The following is a 13,814-nucleotide window of genomic DNA, read 5'->3' as shown; positions in this document are numbered from 1 at the left end:
GAAGCGATTCGTATCGTATTATATTGTGAGTATACACTATACATTGGAAAATATGCAGATTTTAATTGGCCACCAGCCAGTAGGTATATTTCTGCAAACATAAAAATTATTCTGCGGAGTCACGTGTCATTTTGCTAAACAATCGCGGAAATTTGTTTAAATGATGCTCGAACCAAGGATACTTTTTTGCGACATAAAATATATGGACTACTTTGCAGCCACTAAAGCGCAGTAAGATCGCGTAAAAGGCATTTGAGAAAAGCACGTAAAGAGCTCTGCAGACAAAACTTACTAACTAATTAACCATTACGCCGCTCCCCCGCAGGGGTAGGCAGAGAGAATAGAAAGCCATTTTTATCTATCTTTGCAAACAATCGTCACCTTTTTCATATTAATGCATATCCTCATACTTACCCTCCGATTATTTTTATGTTCCTCGGTCTTCCTCTGCTTTTTATTCCAACTACATTCGCCTCATAAATTTATTGTACTGTTCACTCATTTGTTTCATTTATATATATATATATATATATATATATATATATATATATATATATATATATATATATATATATATATATATATATATATATATATATATATATATATATTTATATGTGTATATATATATATATATATATATATATATATATATATATATATATATATATGTATATATATATATATATATATATATATATATATATATATATATATATATATATATATATATATATATATATATATATATATATCTGTATATCATTGCTATGTACTTGTAAAAATATCTTTGCGAGCCTCTCCTAAATACATAGTACATCCTGTTACTGCGCTTTAGCGGCTGTACGGCAGATATTACGTTTTATGTAAGTATACGGTGACGGAGTTAACTTGACTATTGGTTGGCATTTTGTCTCTGCAGTGTTAAAATATCTGAAGCTGTTTAACAATTACTGCGTTTCTGTACATGAGGATTCGGGTACCTGAATTTCTATCCGGAAGCCGAGATTCAAAATAAACCATTATTTTCACATGTTGACATCTCAACATATATAAAGAAGAATATGGAGGTTAGGATATTTACAGGGCATATGAGTTGTCATAGGCTGATTAAGTGATCACATACGTGTAACATTCACTATTCTACCTTTGATTGACAAAATTTTGGAATTCGTTTTTTTTACCAATACAATCATTTATTGGAAAAATGACGTTGTATTAAAATTTCCAAACTGATTTATTGTAATTTTTATTGTCTTCATAACATTGATTGTACTACGACTTTTTTATAATCTATTTTTCCTTGCAACATTCGATTGTAGTAGGTCGTACATGTTTTTAATTATCGGTCTAATTAATTTAATGACTCTATTGCGTGCATTTATTTATTCGAAAACATTATTTTTATATCAATAAACTTATATGTAGTATTGAATAATATGTTTTAAAAATAATTCATTTTATTAAAACTGATTTATTAACTCAGTGCCTTATGCATCGGGAATCGGGACTACCTTTTTATAAGCATATTTACTAATTACTTGAAATCAACAATTTTATTTAATATACTTATAAAAATAATTATTGTAAAATGTGCCCTAAGCACGGGAAATTTCAATGAGGGTACGTTATTTTAATCTGTAAATTGTGATTTGTAATTAGTTATTTGTAATTTGTAATTTGTAATTTGTAATTTGTAATTTGTAATTTGTAATATGTAATTTGTAATTTGTAATTTGTAATTTGTAATTTGTAATTTGTAATCTGTAATTTGTAATTTGTAATTTGTAATTTGTAATTTGTAAATTGTAATTTGTAATTTGTAATTTGTACTTTAAATTTGTAATTTGTAATTTGTACATTTTTATTCGTTATTTGTAATTTGTAATTGTAAGTTGTAATTTGAAATTTATTATGATGATGATTTATTATGATATGTGTATGATGAAATATATTTAATATTTTTATATAAATTATTTGGCAGTGCTTTGCGACTTCGTGTAGTTAAGAAGCATTCACGAATAATTTTTCAATTTCGATTAAATGCTCCATTCACGAATCTCAAATGATTTCTTAAAACAGGTTGACAAGTTAATAAAGCTGTTCTTATTAAGTCTTCAAGATAAAGGTATGTCCACAATTGTGACAAATGTAAAAACTTAAATGCAAATCAATTGATCTCTGTAATTGACTCTGACGGAATGGCGGTTTTTGTCCGATTTCATTACCGCTTGAAACAGCGGAGAACACTTTCTTCGGCTGGCAAAAAACGGCCACTTGTAATTTGTAGCGTCGAAATGCCGGCGCTAATAAAAAACCGTATTTAGGCGCATTCTTCCGAGAAAAAAGTCTCCCGAGACGGCTGCGGTCGCATATTTCAGTACATTTCGTTTAAAAAATGAAAGTTGACAAAAAATATTACCCGAACCTTCAATGTCACTCGCCAACCTTCCAACACGACTTGTCCAATCTTTTTTTTCTTCTTTTACCTCGTGAATACGGAATATTACATCTTATCTGGGAAATGAAAAGCAACACGCTTTATGAATGCGGATTTTGAGATACTGGTACAAAACTTTACATAGGTATTTTTGAATTTTTTAAAAATATTTGAACGAACATATTACACACATAAAGATACATACATCATATTACCAATGTGTAGATTGGATTACTCATTTTAGGACAGTGTTAAATGTATAAGGTAACCACAAATAATACAAGTATAGGAAAAGATGGTTAAAAATATAATGAAAGATTAGTATTATAAGCAAGCCTTGTGTTGCTGTTTGCAGCCAATTTCTACCGCCCACAGCGGCTATGTCATCGTAACATCTTTTTGAGATCTTCCGACGCCTCTTTTACTCTCTATCTCAATTTTTTTGGGGTCCAACTTGTCGGATCCTGTCTTGCAACGTGTCCCGCCCATTACCATTTGAGCCTAATGATAGGCTAATGAAATTCATTATTTAAAGATTTGGCGTTTAATTTGTAGAATTCCATTTTAATTTATATATTTAATTTTAAGATCAAACACAGATTTTTTGAGTCTACTGAAATGTATTTAATTGTTTTTAAAAAAACAAATAAAATAAATTTGTTATAATTGTTTTGCCTTGTTATGGCATTTTCAAACAAATGTCTATGTGCCTTATAATTGGAAATGCCCCAACAAGGCGAAACAATTGCCACAAATTTATTTTTATGTGTTTTTTTTTAAAACAATTATTAGTTTAGTAGACTCAAAAAATCAGTGTTTGATGTTAACATTTAATAAAGAAATATTTATTATTTATTTGATCATATGTTTATTTCTGTCAAAAAGCGATTTCAATTTGGATTGGAGAAGCGATAAAGCTATAATTATAGTCATATGTGTGTAGGTATTGTTTATATTTCTATAAGTTTCCGTGACCTGTCATCTCACAGCGATTCTTCGAGCAGTTTGCCCAGAAAAGAGTGAGGCGATGTATTATTGAAGGTGTCAGATTCAGATTACTCGGAGGTCACTATATGATGGTTAACGGACAAAAGAACAATATAATAAATAATAAAGATCATTATCATAATCACTCTTAATTTCAGTGTAAAACTAATTCGTTTTTTACTAGATGGGTTTGGTATTATTTCCTTAAAATTAAATGACAATAATGTAGTGTTACAAGCTATAATGTCTGATATATATATTTTTAAAATGAAAAATAAACATTTTTTTAAACTATCTAACGTCCTGAAATCTAACTATGGCTTATGCAACACCGCTTATTCAGGCTTGTACTTTAAAAGCTTTATATTCTATGCCTACTTGTGAGTGGGTTTACACGTTATGTTCAAAGTTAATATAATTTCATGTAATTTGCGAGTGAAAATTATAGGCAAAAACACTCGCGATTCGGAATTCACTCTACTTAAGTTTTTTTATAAGTATCTAAACATAGAAGAATATGGAAATCTGAGCATTTACACGGAAAGAATGTTAAAGTTTTATTCTAATAAAAAACTGACTAATTTCAACCGTTTCAGGTAGATGTCACTGACTAAGTAACATATAGTAGAGATTTATGTTATTCATAAGTGAAAATCCTAGGCAAAACACTCGCTAATAAAACTACATAAGTATTAAAATGCGCCCATAGATAGAACTTCATAAATATCCGCGTAATGGCCCGCTAGGTCTCAAACCTCGTTGTTGTACTACACGTACGTACAACATACTCGTATTACACACATTTATATTAAGTGCATGTCTTTAATCAGATTTTCCTTTATCAAATATTCCGCTTTCGGAATTTTTGTATGAGATTCATGAATTTGAGAAACGCTCGTTTGCAGACAAGCTAAAAGGATGTGCGCCTATAGATAAATTTCCCGACTTTCCTAAAATGTCTAAAATTACTGTCATTTTGAAATAACAGTAAACTTGAGGGACATTTTCGGACATTTAGGGATATAAATTTATGAAACGAGTATAAATATTTAAAAAAATGTTAGGGTTATTCATATTGAGTATTAATTGGAATTTATATATCTAAAAACATTATTTTTGTGTATAAGACTCATGTTTTTGTATGTTTTGTAATGGTTAAACTAGGGTTACTGTCCTTAAGTAAAAATCACTAGTATTTTTAATTAGTATATCAGTGAAAAACCACTAACAATTATTTTGACTCCCTTGGAAATCGAACTCAGGACCTCCAGCACGGCAGCCAAATGCGCTAACCACTACATTACAGAGGCAGACTATACTACAAGGCATAATAATGACGGCATATAACACAGAGAACACCAAGAGAAGAATTTCGTCAAGCCAGTTTACATATCGCTCACTCCTTTCAACAACGTCATATATCAAAAAATCGAGATCGTTTTTAAAAATTTTAAAATATAATAAAATGTATTAAAAATAAATATCAAGCCACTTATTGAACTTTTAACTGTGAAAAAGATCTTTTTAGCTAAAACCTGAATGTTTTTTCTTCACTTGAAAAATATTTAGGAAATTTAAAAAAATAAATAAACAATACCTTTTCTTCAAAATGCGAAACAACACTTTCTGCCCTGTAGCGGGTAAATATTAAGTTAAAAATATGCCGCTTTTGCTGGGATATAGTACATTTTCTGGGCATTCCGAAAACATGCACAACTGAAAATTGTCGATTTTTGATATATGACGTTGTTGAAAGGAGTGTGCGATATCTAAAAACAATAGTTTTGTATGCAAGACTCATGTTTTTGTATGTTTTTTAATGGTAAAACTAGGGATACTGTCACACTAAACATATCATTGATATATTAAAATAGATGAAAAACCGCTTATAATTATTTTGACTCTTTGGGAATCGAACACAAGCACTGAGGCGGACTACACTACGAGGCATAATAATGACAGCATATAACACAGAGAAGAATTTCGTCAAGCCTGTTTACATATGCAGGGCGTTGATAATTTATCCAAGTCTTGAACTTTATTATGCATTCAATGTCCCTGTATAATGTACCCTTCACTACATATTATAAGTTTTCTTCTACTTTCTAAACGTATACATCTATTTAATGTGAGAAATGTGTATTGTATGTCTATGTACATTGAAGGGGATTCAAACAGTTCGTAGAAGTGGATTCTGAATAGTTAAATGTATTTTTCCTTCTAGTGGCGTTTCCTAAGTATTTTCCTTCTTCAAAACTTCGAAATGTTTTTTGAAATTTCACATCAGTTTAAAATACTTGTATGTTGGTATACTCTCATTTTTATTTTTTACTTCACAGAGATAATTAGTTGATAATAATAATTTTAAAAATAATCTGAGATATACAGATAATATTTTAAAAAAATCAAGGTATTATAACATTGAACTTAACGATGGATATGGATTTTACAATTGTTTTTGTTTGTGTGTGTTGGGATGCATACATATATATATATATATATATATATATATATATATATATATATATATATATATATATATATATATATATATATATATATATATATATATATATATATATATATATATATATATATATATATTTATATATATATATATATATATATATATATATATATATATATATATATATATATATATATATATATATATATACATATATATATATATATATATATATATATACATACACACACAAACACACACACACACACACACACACACACACACACATTATTGTGTTCCAACGTTTAGTCCATACGAAATACAAAAATATATTTCCAATATGTTTTGTAAGATTTAGCACGATATTCCAAGTAAAAAATATATTAAGAAGTTAAGGGATGGTCAAGATTTGTGATTGGTTTGATAAACGTCAATTATTGACATGATCCCTGATTCTGTATGCACACCTAGCGAATTTTATTCAAACTTGCCCAGAAAGACTCCATTGCACCTTTCATACGCGAGCTCTTCGAATGCCCCTCGCACATTCTACGTGTCATGCTCACATTAATGGGCACTAATTTTAATATTGATTGTAATCCATTCAGTTGGTTCAGGCGTTGTGAGATAATAGACCAGCGTCGATAAGAAAGTGCCAGAGTATTTGCACCATTAATCTTCTCCGATGGAAATAATCCACCAACCTTTTTACAAGGGACTTTCACCTTTTTATATTGCAGATCGTGCGTCTCTATGGCATTTATTCCAGCGTTTATTAACATGTATTATATTAAGTTACGCGTTATTTTTGAGAGTTTCTTTATTTTATTATTATCGCTATAGCTTTTGATGCGTCAATTTTTTTACGATCATACAAACAGGCTTAATAACTTGAAATCTTTGGCGGTTGATAATTTATTACAAGAAAATCGGGTCATTTATTGGTTTCTTTAGCAGTTATTAACACGTCAGCAATTTTGGAGAGAATTTTTCTTTTCGAGTATTTAATTAGTTTTATAAATTTTATGATTTCTTTCCACACGAAGTCAACCATTTTATTATCTATATATAAAAATCTTAGTGTATGTTTGTACAAATTGTCAAATTTCTTCAAGTTATTCACTGATTGCTTCGAAAATTTGACACAACATTGCCTTAAAATACGTTCACTTTTTTTCTTTAATTTACTAAATAAAAATGCATTTTATTTTTATTTATTTAACGATTTGATCTCCTCAAATTATTCACCAAGATTCCTTTAAAATGTTGACACAATGTGTCATTTGAATACGCGCGTGTTGTTATTTATCTACATATACAAATAAAAGTGTAAATATAGAAATGATATATTTTTTTGACCTTGTTGGCAAAGACATCTGTTGAAAGTTACAGCAATAAACGTAATACAAAATATTTCTCATGGTGGACATCGTGCTTCTTGACACTGTTATCATTTTGCATTTTCAATTACTTCCATTGCATTGTTGTTTCGTAAATTTTTAATATTTTCATTAAATAACATTTTTTTTACATTGGCAACGACATCTGTCGTAAATTACAGCAATATACGTAATACCAAACATTGCTCATGGTGGACATCGTGCGTCTTGATACTGCTATCGTTTACCATTATAATATTTCCATTACATTGTTTCAAAGATTTTAATATTTTCATTGATTCACAAGTATTGTGAAATTATACATATAATAAATGTGTACTTTCTATTCTATTTCATTTTATTCATTATTTAGCTATCTGGTTTAGATAGCTAAATAATGAATAAAAAAAAAATAAAGGAGAAATTTAAAATTCAAAAGGTTGGGAACCTTTATCTTGCCGGTATAAAAATGTAGGTAGAGAATATGTGTAGTTATTTTCGCTGGTTCAAAGGTGCATTTTAATGTCAAAAAGGAATTCGTTCCACAAATTTTATTGTAATATATTACTGTGGGGACATTTTAATTGATTCTTGAATTAATGATGCACTGTACCTACTGAATTTTGTAGTGATGTCTTAATTATAGATATAATAGAATAAGTCTGATCGGGTTATTTGTTTACTATGTGTAAATATTTTATTTACAAATATAATACATGTTATGTAACGTTAAATTTACCTTGTGAAAATTATGTTTTCATGATAATTCTTACAATAAAACGGAAAATAATGAAATAAAATACAAAATTCTTTTTATTTATTTATTTTTTGAAAAAAAATTGCGATGTATTTTAAAAATTAAGAGAATGTCAATTAAACAAGGTGATCGAATTTAAATAGTGATCTTTTAAAAAAACGTCGTTACTTAAATCGATTTTTTAATTCAATCACATAAACCGTCACCCAAATCAGTGCACAAATTTAGTTGTGTGATGCATATTTCTGGCTCCTAATATATTTGACAATTTAACAACAAAGAAATAAATAAATAATAACACAAACCAAGAATAATAAACGAATATCATCTCCATTTAAGAAACAAATAAAATAAAATAAATTGAATTGGGTAACCGAAAAAAACAATAGTTACCCATTAGTCACAACTCTACATAAGACCAACTTTCAAATATCACATCTCTTGTACCATTTGCTAAAATCAAAAACGTTATTATCATCACACTTTGGGAAATTTAAATTTAAATGTGGATGATGTAAATATTGAATGTTTGATAAATAGGTAATTAAATATTATTTATTTTTTTGTTCTTTTTATTTTAATTTAAGTTTGACTAGGTGAATACCACTATTTCATATGTCGCTCCTTTCAAGAACGTCATATATCACAATTCGTCAATTTTCAGTTGTGCATGTTTTCGGAATGCCCAGAAAATGTACTATATCCCAGCAAAAGTGGCATATTTTCAACATAATATTTTCCCGCTTCAGGGCATAAAGTGTTGTTTTTGAATTTTGAAGAAAAAGTGTTGTTTAATTAGTTTTTTAAAAATACTAAATATTTTTCAAATGAAGAAAAAACCTTCAGGTTTTACCTAAAAAGACCTGTTGCATACTTAAAAGTTCAATAAGTGGCTTGATAAATATTTTTAATACATTGTATTATATTTTTAAACTTTAAAAACGTTCTCCTGAAAAATCAAGTTTTATGATTTATGAAAGGAGTGAGCGATGTGTTTCGATGCATTCCGCATCATTTTCTAACACCGTATGCGAAGCTTAGTCTAAATTTTAGAATTATGTCCTTGGGACGTTGAAGAATGAAATAGTGGTATAAGCCAAATAAGACTAATTTGTCAGGTTTTATCGTAACTTTAATAAAGATTTCGATAGAATACAGTAAACAGAACAGATTTGCATTTTAATGTTTTTTTTGTACAATATTAGAAATTTAACTTTTTGGTGACAACCTCCGCAAATACATCCTCTATATCGTCCAGTTCATCAAATTCATCATATTCAGAAGAAAAATTATTTAAAAACAAACAAAAATGACCATTTTTTCTGTTAATTTGTGTGTAGTACGAATGTAGTCATTGTGTGAATGTGTAGGCGGCATATCATCTTCAGTAGGTAGCTACTCAGGACCTATTCAGTACCTACTCATGCAACGCATTACCTTTAATGCTCTGCTCAATGCCAAGAGCCAAGTGCTCGGCACTCAGCATCCACCAGAGCACTACACTCTCTCCTCGGGCATAGGAACACAGTGATAGTCATCATTTCACTTTCGACGGTAATAACACGGCTCCACAACCATTGGAATTCGTCATTATTTATTTGATGAAAATATTTATAAAAAAAGTTCGAATGATGTTGTCAGTGGCGCATCCAAAGGTGAATCCTTCTTTGAAAATTAAATTAAAATCCCTAAAGTACCTACCTTAAAATAAAGAAATGTAAGAACGATAATTTCCGCAGTGTAATAATGTCTCCAATATTGTGGTGGAATTGATTTATTTACAACATTTTGAGTGTGTCCAAATACTTGTTCACAAATCTGGATTATCTCTAATTATAAGGAGTATTTTTCAAAATTCTAGTGAAGTTCTAGTGATTTAAAAACAATGTTTCAAAATTGATTCATACATTATATATAGAACCAAGAATTTGAGTAGCGTGGTTGTCAATAATGGGTAGAATTGGTGAATGTTACATCAGTGTGAAGTAATCACTTAAACCAGCCTATGACGGTCGTCAGTCCCGTAAATGCCCAGACTTCCATATTCTTTTCATGTTTGATGAGATGTCAAATAATAATTTCTTTATTGTGTAATAATTTTCTAATACATGAAAATAAAATGTTTGAAGTTTTATTAGCGTAAAGGTATAAAAATAAAGTCTACTCGTTAAAATATTCATAGACAGGCAAACAGATTACTTCTTTATAACGTACCTACCTTATATTTAATTTTATTATAATAAATAAAAAACCCTTATCCGCACCCCAATGGTGCATAGGGCACTGCGTTATATAAACGCAGTGTTATCTTGATCGTTTACACATGAAGGAAAGGTGATCAGCCCTCCGCTTCAGGTACCAGCCCAGGGTAATATTGAATATATGTATCAGTGTAAAAATCACTTATATTTATTTTACCCCCCTTGGGAATCAAACCCGAGACCTCCAGAACGGTAGCCGAGCGTGCTGACCATTACACTACGGAGGCGGACAAGATATGTCATTAAGATTTATTATTATAATTTTAAAAAATGCTTACATTTTATTACTTCTCATCATTCCATGATACATGCATTTTTATAAAGATTCGTGCTACTTTTTCAACATAAACAAAAATTTCACTACGTGTGGATACAATATGAAATATACAATATTTATGTATGCATTTATTGTCACATTTTTACTTTTCCTTTTCATTAAAATTGTGTCATCACACCATTGTGTCCAAAAGGCGGCAAACAACGTAAAGAAAAAAAGGCGAAAAGGGTCACTTTTAAGTAAAGTAAGTAATGTGGAAGCAAAGGGAATATGTCTTGATATTTCTCTTGGGTGCTCTTGTTTTAATGTTGTGCGAGTTTATTGAACTCGGATTGTTGGCGACCTCTGGGTAATTCATTCGATACCGCAGCACGTGAAGGTTGTTTTTGTTTGACTAAAAACTTGAGTAAGTAGGTACAACCGTTCATTTTTTTACTATCGGCGAGTTGCTGATACAATTATTATTATTATTCTGGTACCTACCCGCCGCTGTTCCGCGCCATTTCTACTACGAACTTCCGTCGCGGTGCACGTTTTGGCGGGAAATTAAGTTTCAATTTCAATGTTGCCATAGTAGTGTAGCGGCGGTCGGTGCAAAGTGTTATCAACGATTTTAAATTAGGTACCTTTTCGATTCGAAGTGTTTTACACGAGTGAAACTGTGTTTTTTTAATGAAAAATATCCTTGTGATTTATTTGTAGTGATTAACGACTCAAAGGAGAATATTTATTCATGCACATATTTTGATATTTTCCGTAAATTAATTGATTTATTTTCGTATATATATATATATATATATATATATATATATATATATATATATATATATATATATATATATATATATATATATATATATATATATATATATATATATATTTATATATATCTATATATATATATATATATATATATATATATATATATATATATATATATATATATATATATATATATATATATATAAATATATATATATAAATATAAATATAAATGTATTTACAAAAAAACAATAATTTTCTTTCTCATTAAGAAATTATGTAATACTAAGTAAACACTCGTCTGCGTTCGCACTGACCAATGTTTGAGCCAATTGTAGTGTACAATTATGATCAACATTTTGAGTGTGTCCAAATACAAATCCGGATTATCTCCAATTGTAGGAGTTATTTTTCATTTTATTTTTTGTCATCTCATCAAAAATGAAGAAGAATATGGAAGTCTGGGCATTTACGGGGCTGTCGACCGTCATAGGCTGGCTTAAGTGATCACTTTACACACGTGTAACATTCACCAATTCTACCCATTATTGACAACCACACTACTCAAATTCTTGGAAGAAACTTTTAAACTTCTTTCCGTAAAATGTCCAGACTTCCATATTCTTCTTCATCTTTGATGAGATGTCAAAAAATAATACAATTATGATATTTCGCCATACAAATGGTCCTTAAAAACATAACGTTTTTATTAATCTGATGTTTTAACGTTTTAAAATTAGTACTAATTATTAAATTAGTAGTATTAAAGTATTTCGATGCGTATATATAAACACATATCAAATGTCTATAATTTTATTTATCGAATGGAAATATGTAGTTTGACATCGTACAAAAATTATCTTCGTAAACCAGGTGTATAGAAATTTAGTCACACATTTATATCGAAGATTTAATTTTATTCTCAAGCCACATGTTAAAAAAATACATTTCAAAATGTTAGACTCAAAATACTCGTGTTGCTGTATAAAACCGAGAAATGACACTAAAGTTTATCTAGTCAAGTTTAAAAATTGACGTAACGTGACCATTTTGGGTTTTATAAGTCGCTCACTGTTTTATCGACGGAGGACTTTTTAATTAAAAATAATTAAAGAATTCTTTTTTTTACATATAAATTTTAATACTTTTACCAAAAATGAGTAATGAAGAGTTACAGCGATAATGCCAACAGCATTAGTCAAATGAAAAGTAGTAGGTTAAAAATGAATAAAACTTTTATTCTTCGTTATTTTATTTTGCGTGCTTTCTTATATCCATTAATAAAACAAACGAACGACGCTGAAAAACATTAAGAGTGCATTGTTGTGAAAAAATAATGACAATGTATTTCAGTAGCTACGTAATAACTGGTTCTTAGCAGCCTGTAATAAGAGTGAGAGTTTCGAGACAAGTTATAGGCATTATACTCCATTTAAACGTATATTCAAGATGCATTATACTCGAATACTTTGCACGTTCGATTATTTACTAACTCCATTATGTATACATCACTCTTACTCCAATTCTAGTAATAACAACACATTAATATTGTTTTTATCGCAAGAGCGCGGTTGCAGCATAGTAACAATAAAATATGTAATAAGTATTAAAATAAATATTAAATATACGTCCGCCTCCTTAGTGTAATGGTCAGCACGCTCGGCTACCGTTCTGGAGGTCCCGGGTTCGATTCTCAGTGGGGTCAAATAAATATAAGTGATTTTTTCACTGTAATATTTATTCAATATTACCCTGGACTGGTACCTGAAGCGGAGGGCTGATCACCTTTCCTTCATGTGTAAACGATCAAGATAACTCTGCGTTTATATGACGCAGTGCCCTATGCACCATTGGGGTGCGGATAAGGGTTTAAAAAAAAACATACTACCAAACATATATTTTTACAACATGGTCGATAGATTACTAAAATGTTAATATGATGTAAACATTTTGTATTATATTATGTGTTTTTAATAATTGTGAATATTTTATATAAATAATAAAAAATAATGTAATGACAGGCGCCGTGGTGTATTCGGGTAGATATAAACATATACATACATGTTTTTTTTACTAACCGAATATGTTTTAAGGTTTTTAAAAATTCAACAGGCGCCGTGGCGTAGTTGGGTAGACGCTCGACTGCGAAACTGGCGTTGCGGGTTCGATTCCCGCCAGTTGCAAAATGTATTCAAGAAAGATTTATTTTTAATTGGTCTGGACGTTATAGCTCACTCCTTTCAAGAACGTCATAAATAAAAAAAACTCGATTTTTCAGGAGAACGTTTTTGAAGTTTAAAAATATAACACAATGTATTAAAAATAAATATCAAGCCACTTTTTGAACTTTTTACTGTGCAACACATCTTTTTAGGTAAAACCTGAAGGTTTTTTCTCCATTTGCAAAATATTTCACATATTTATAAAAATAATTAAACGTTACATTTTCTTCAAAATGCAAAAACAACACTTTCTGCCCTGTAG

This window comes from Brachycentrus maculatus, unplaced genomic scaffold, assembly GCF_059751285.1.
Source record: "Brachycentrus maculatus isolate JH-2025_06_01 unplaced genomic scaffold, ASM5975128v1 h1tg000176l, whole genome shotgun sequence".
NCBI lineage: Eukaryota > Metazoa > Arthropoda > Insecta > Trichoptera > Brachycentridae > Brachycentrus > Brachycentrus maculatus.
This window is presented reverse-complemented; position numbering follows the sequence as displayed.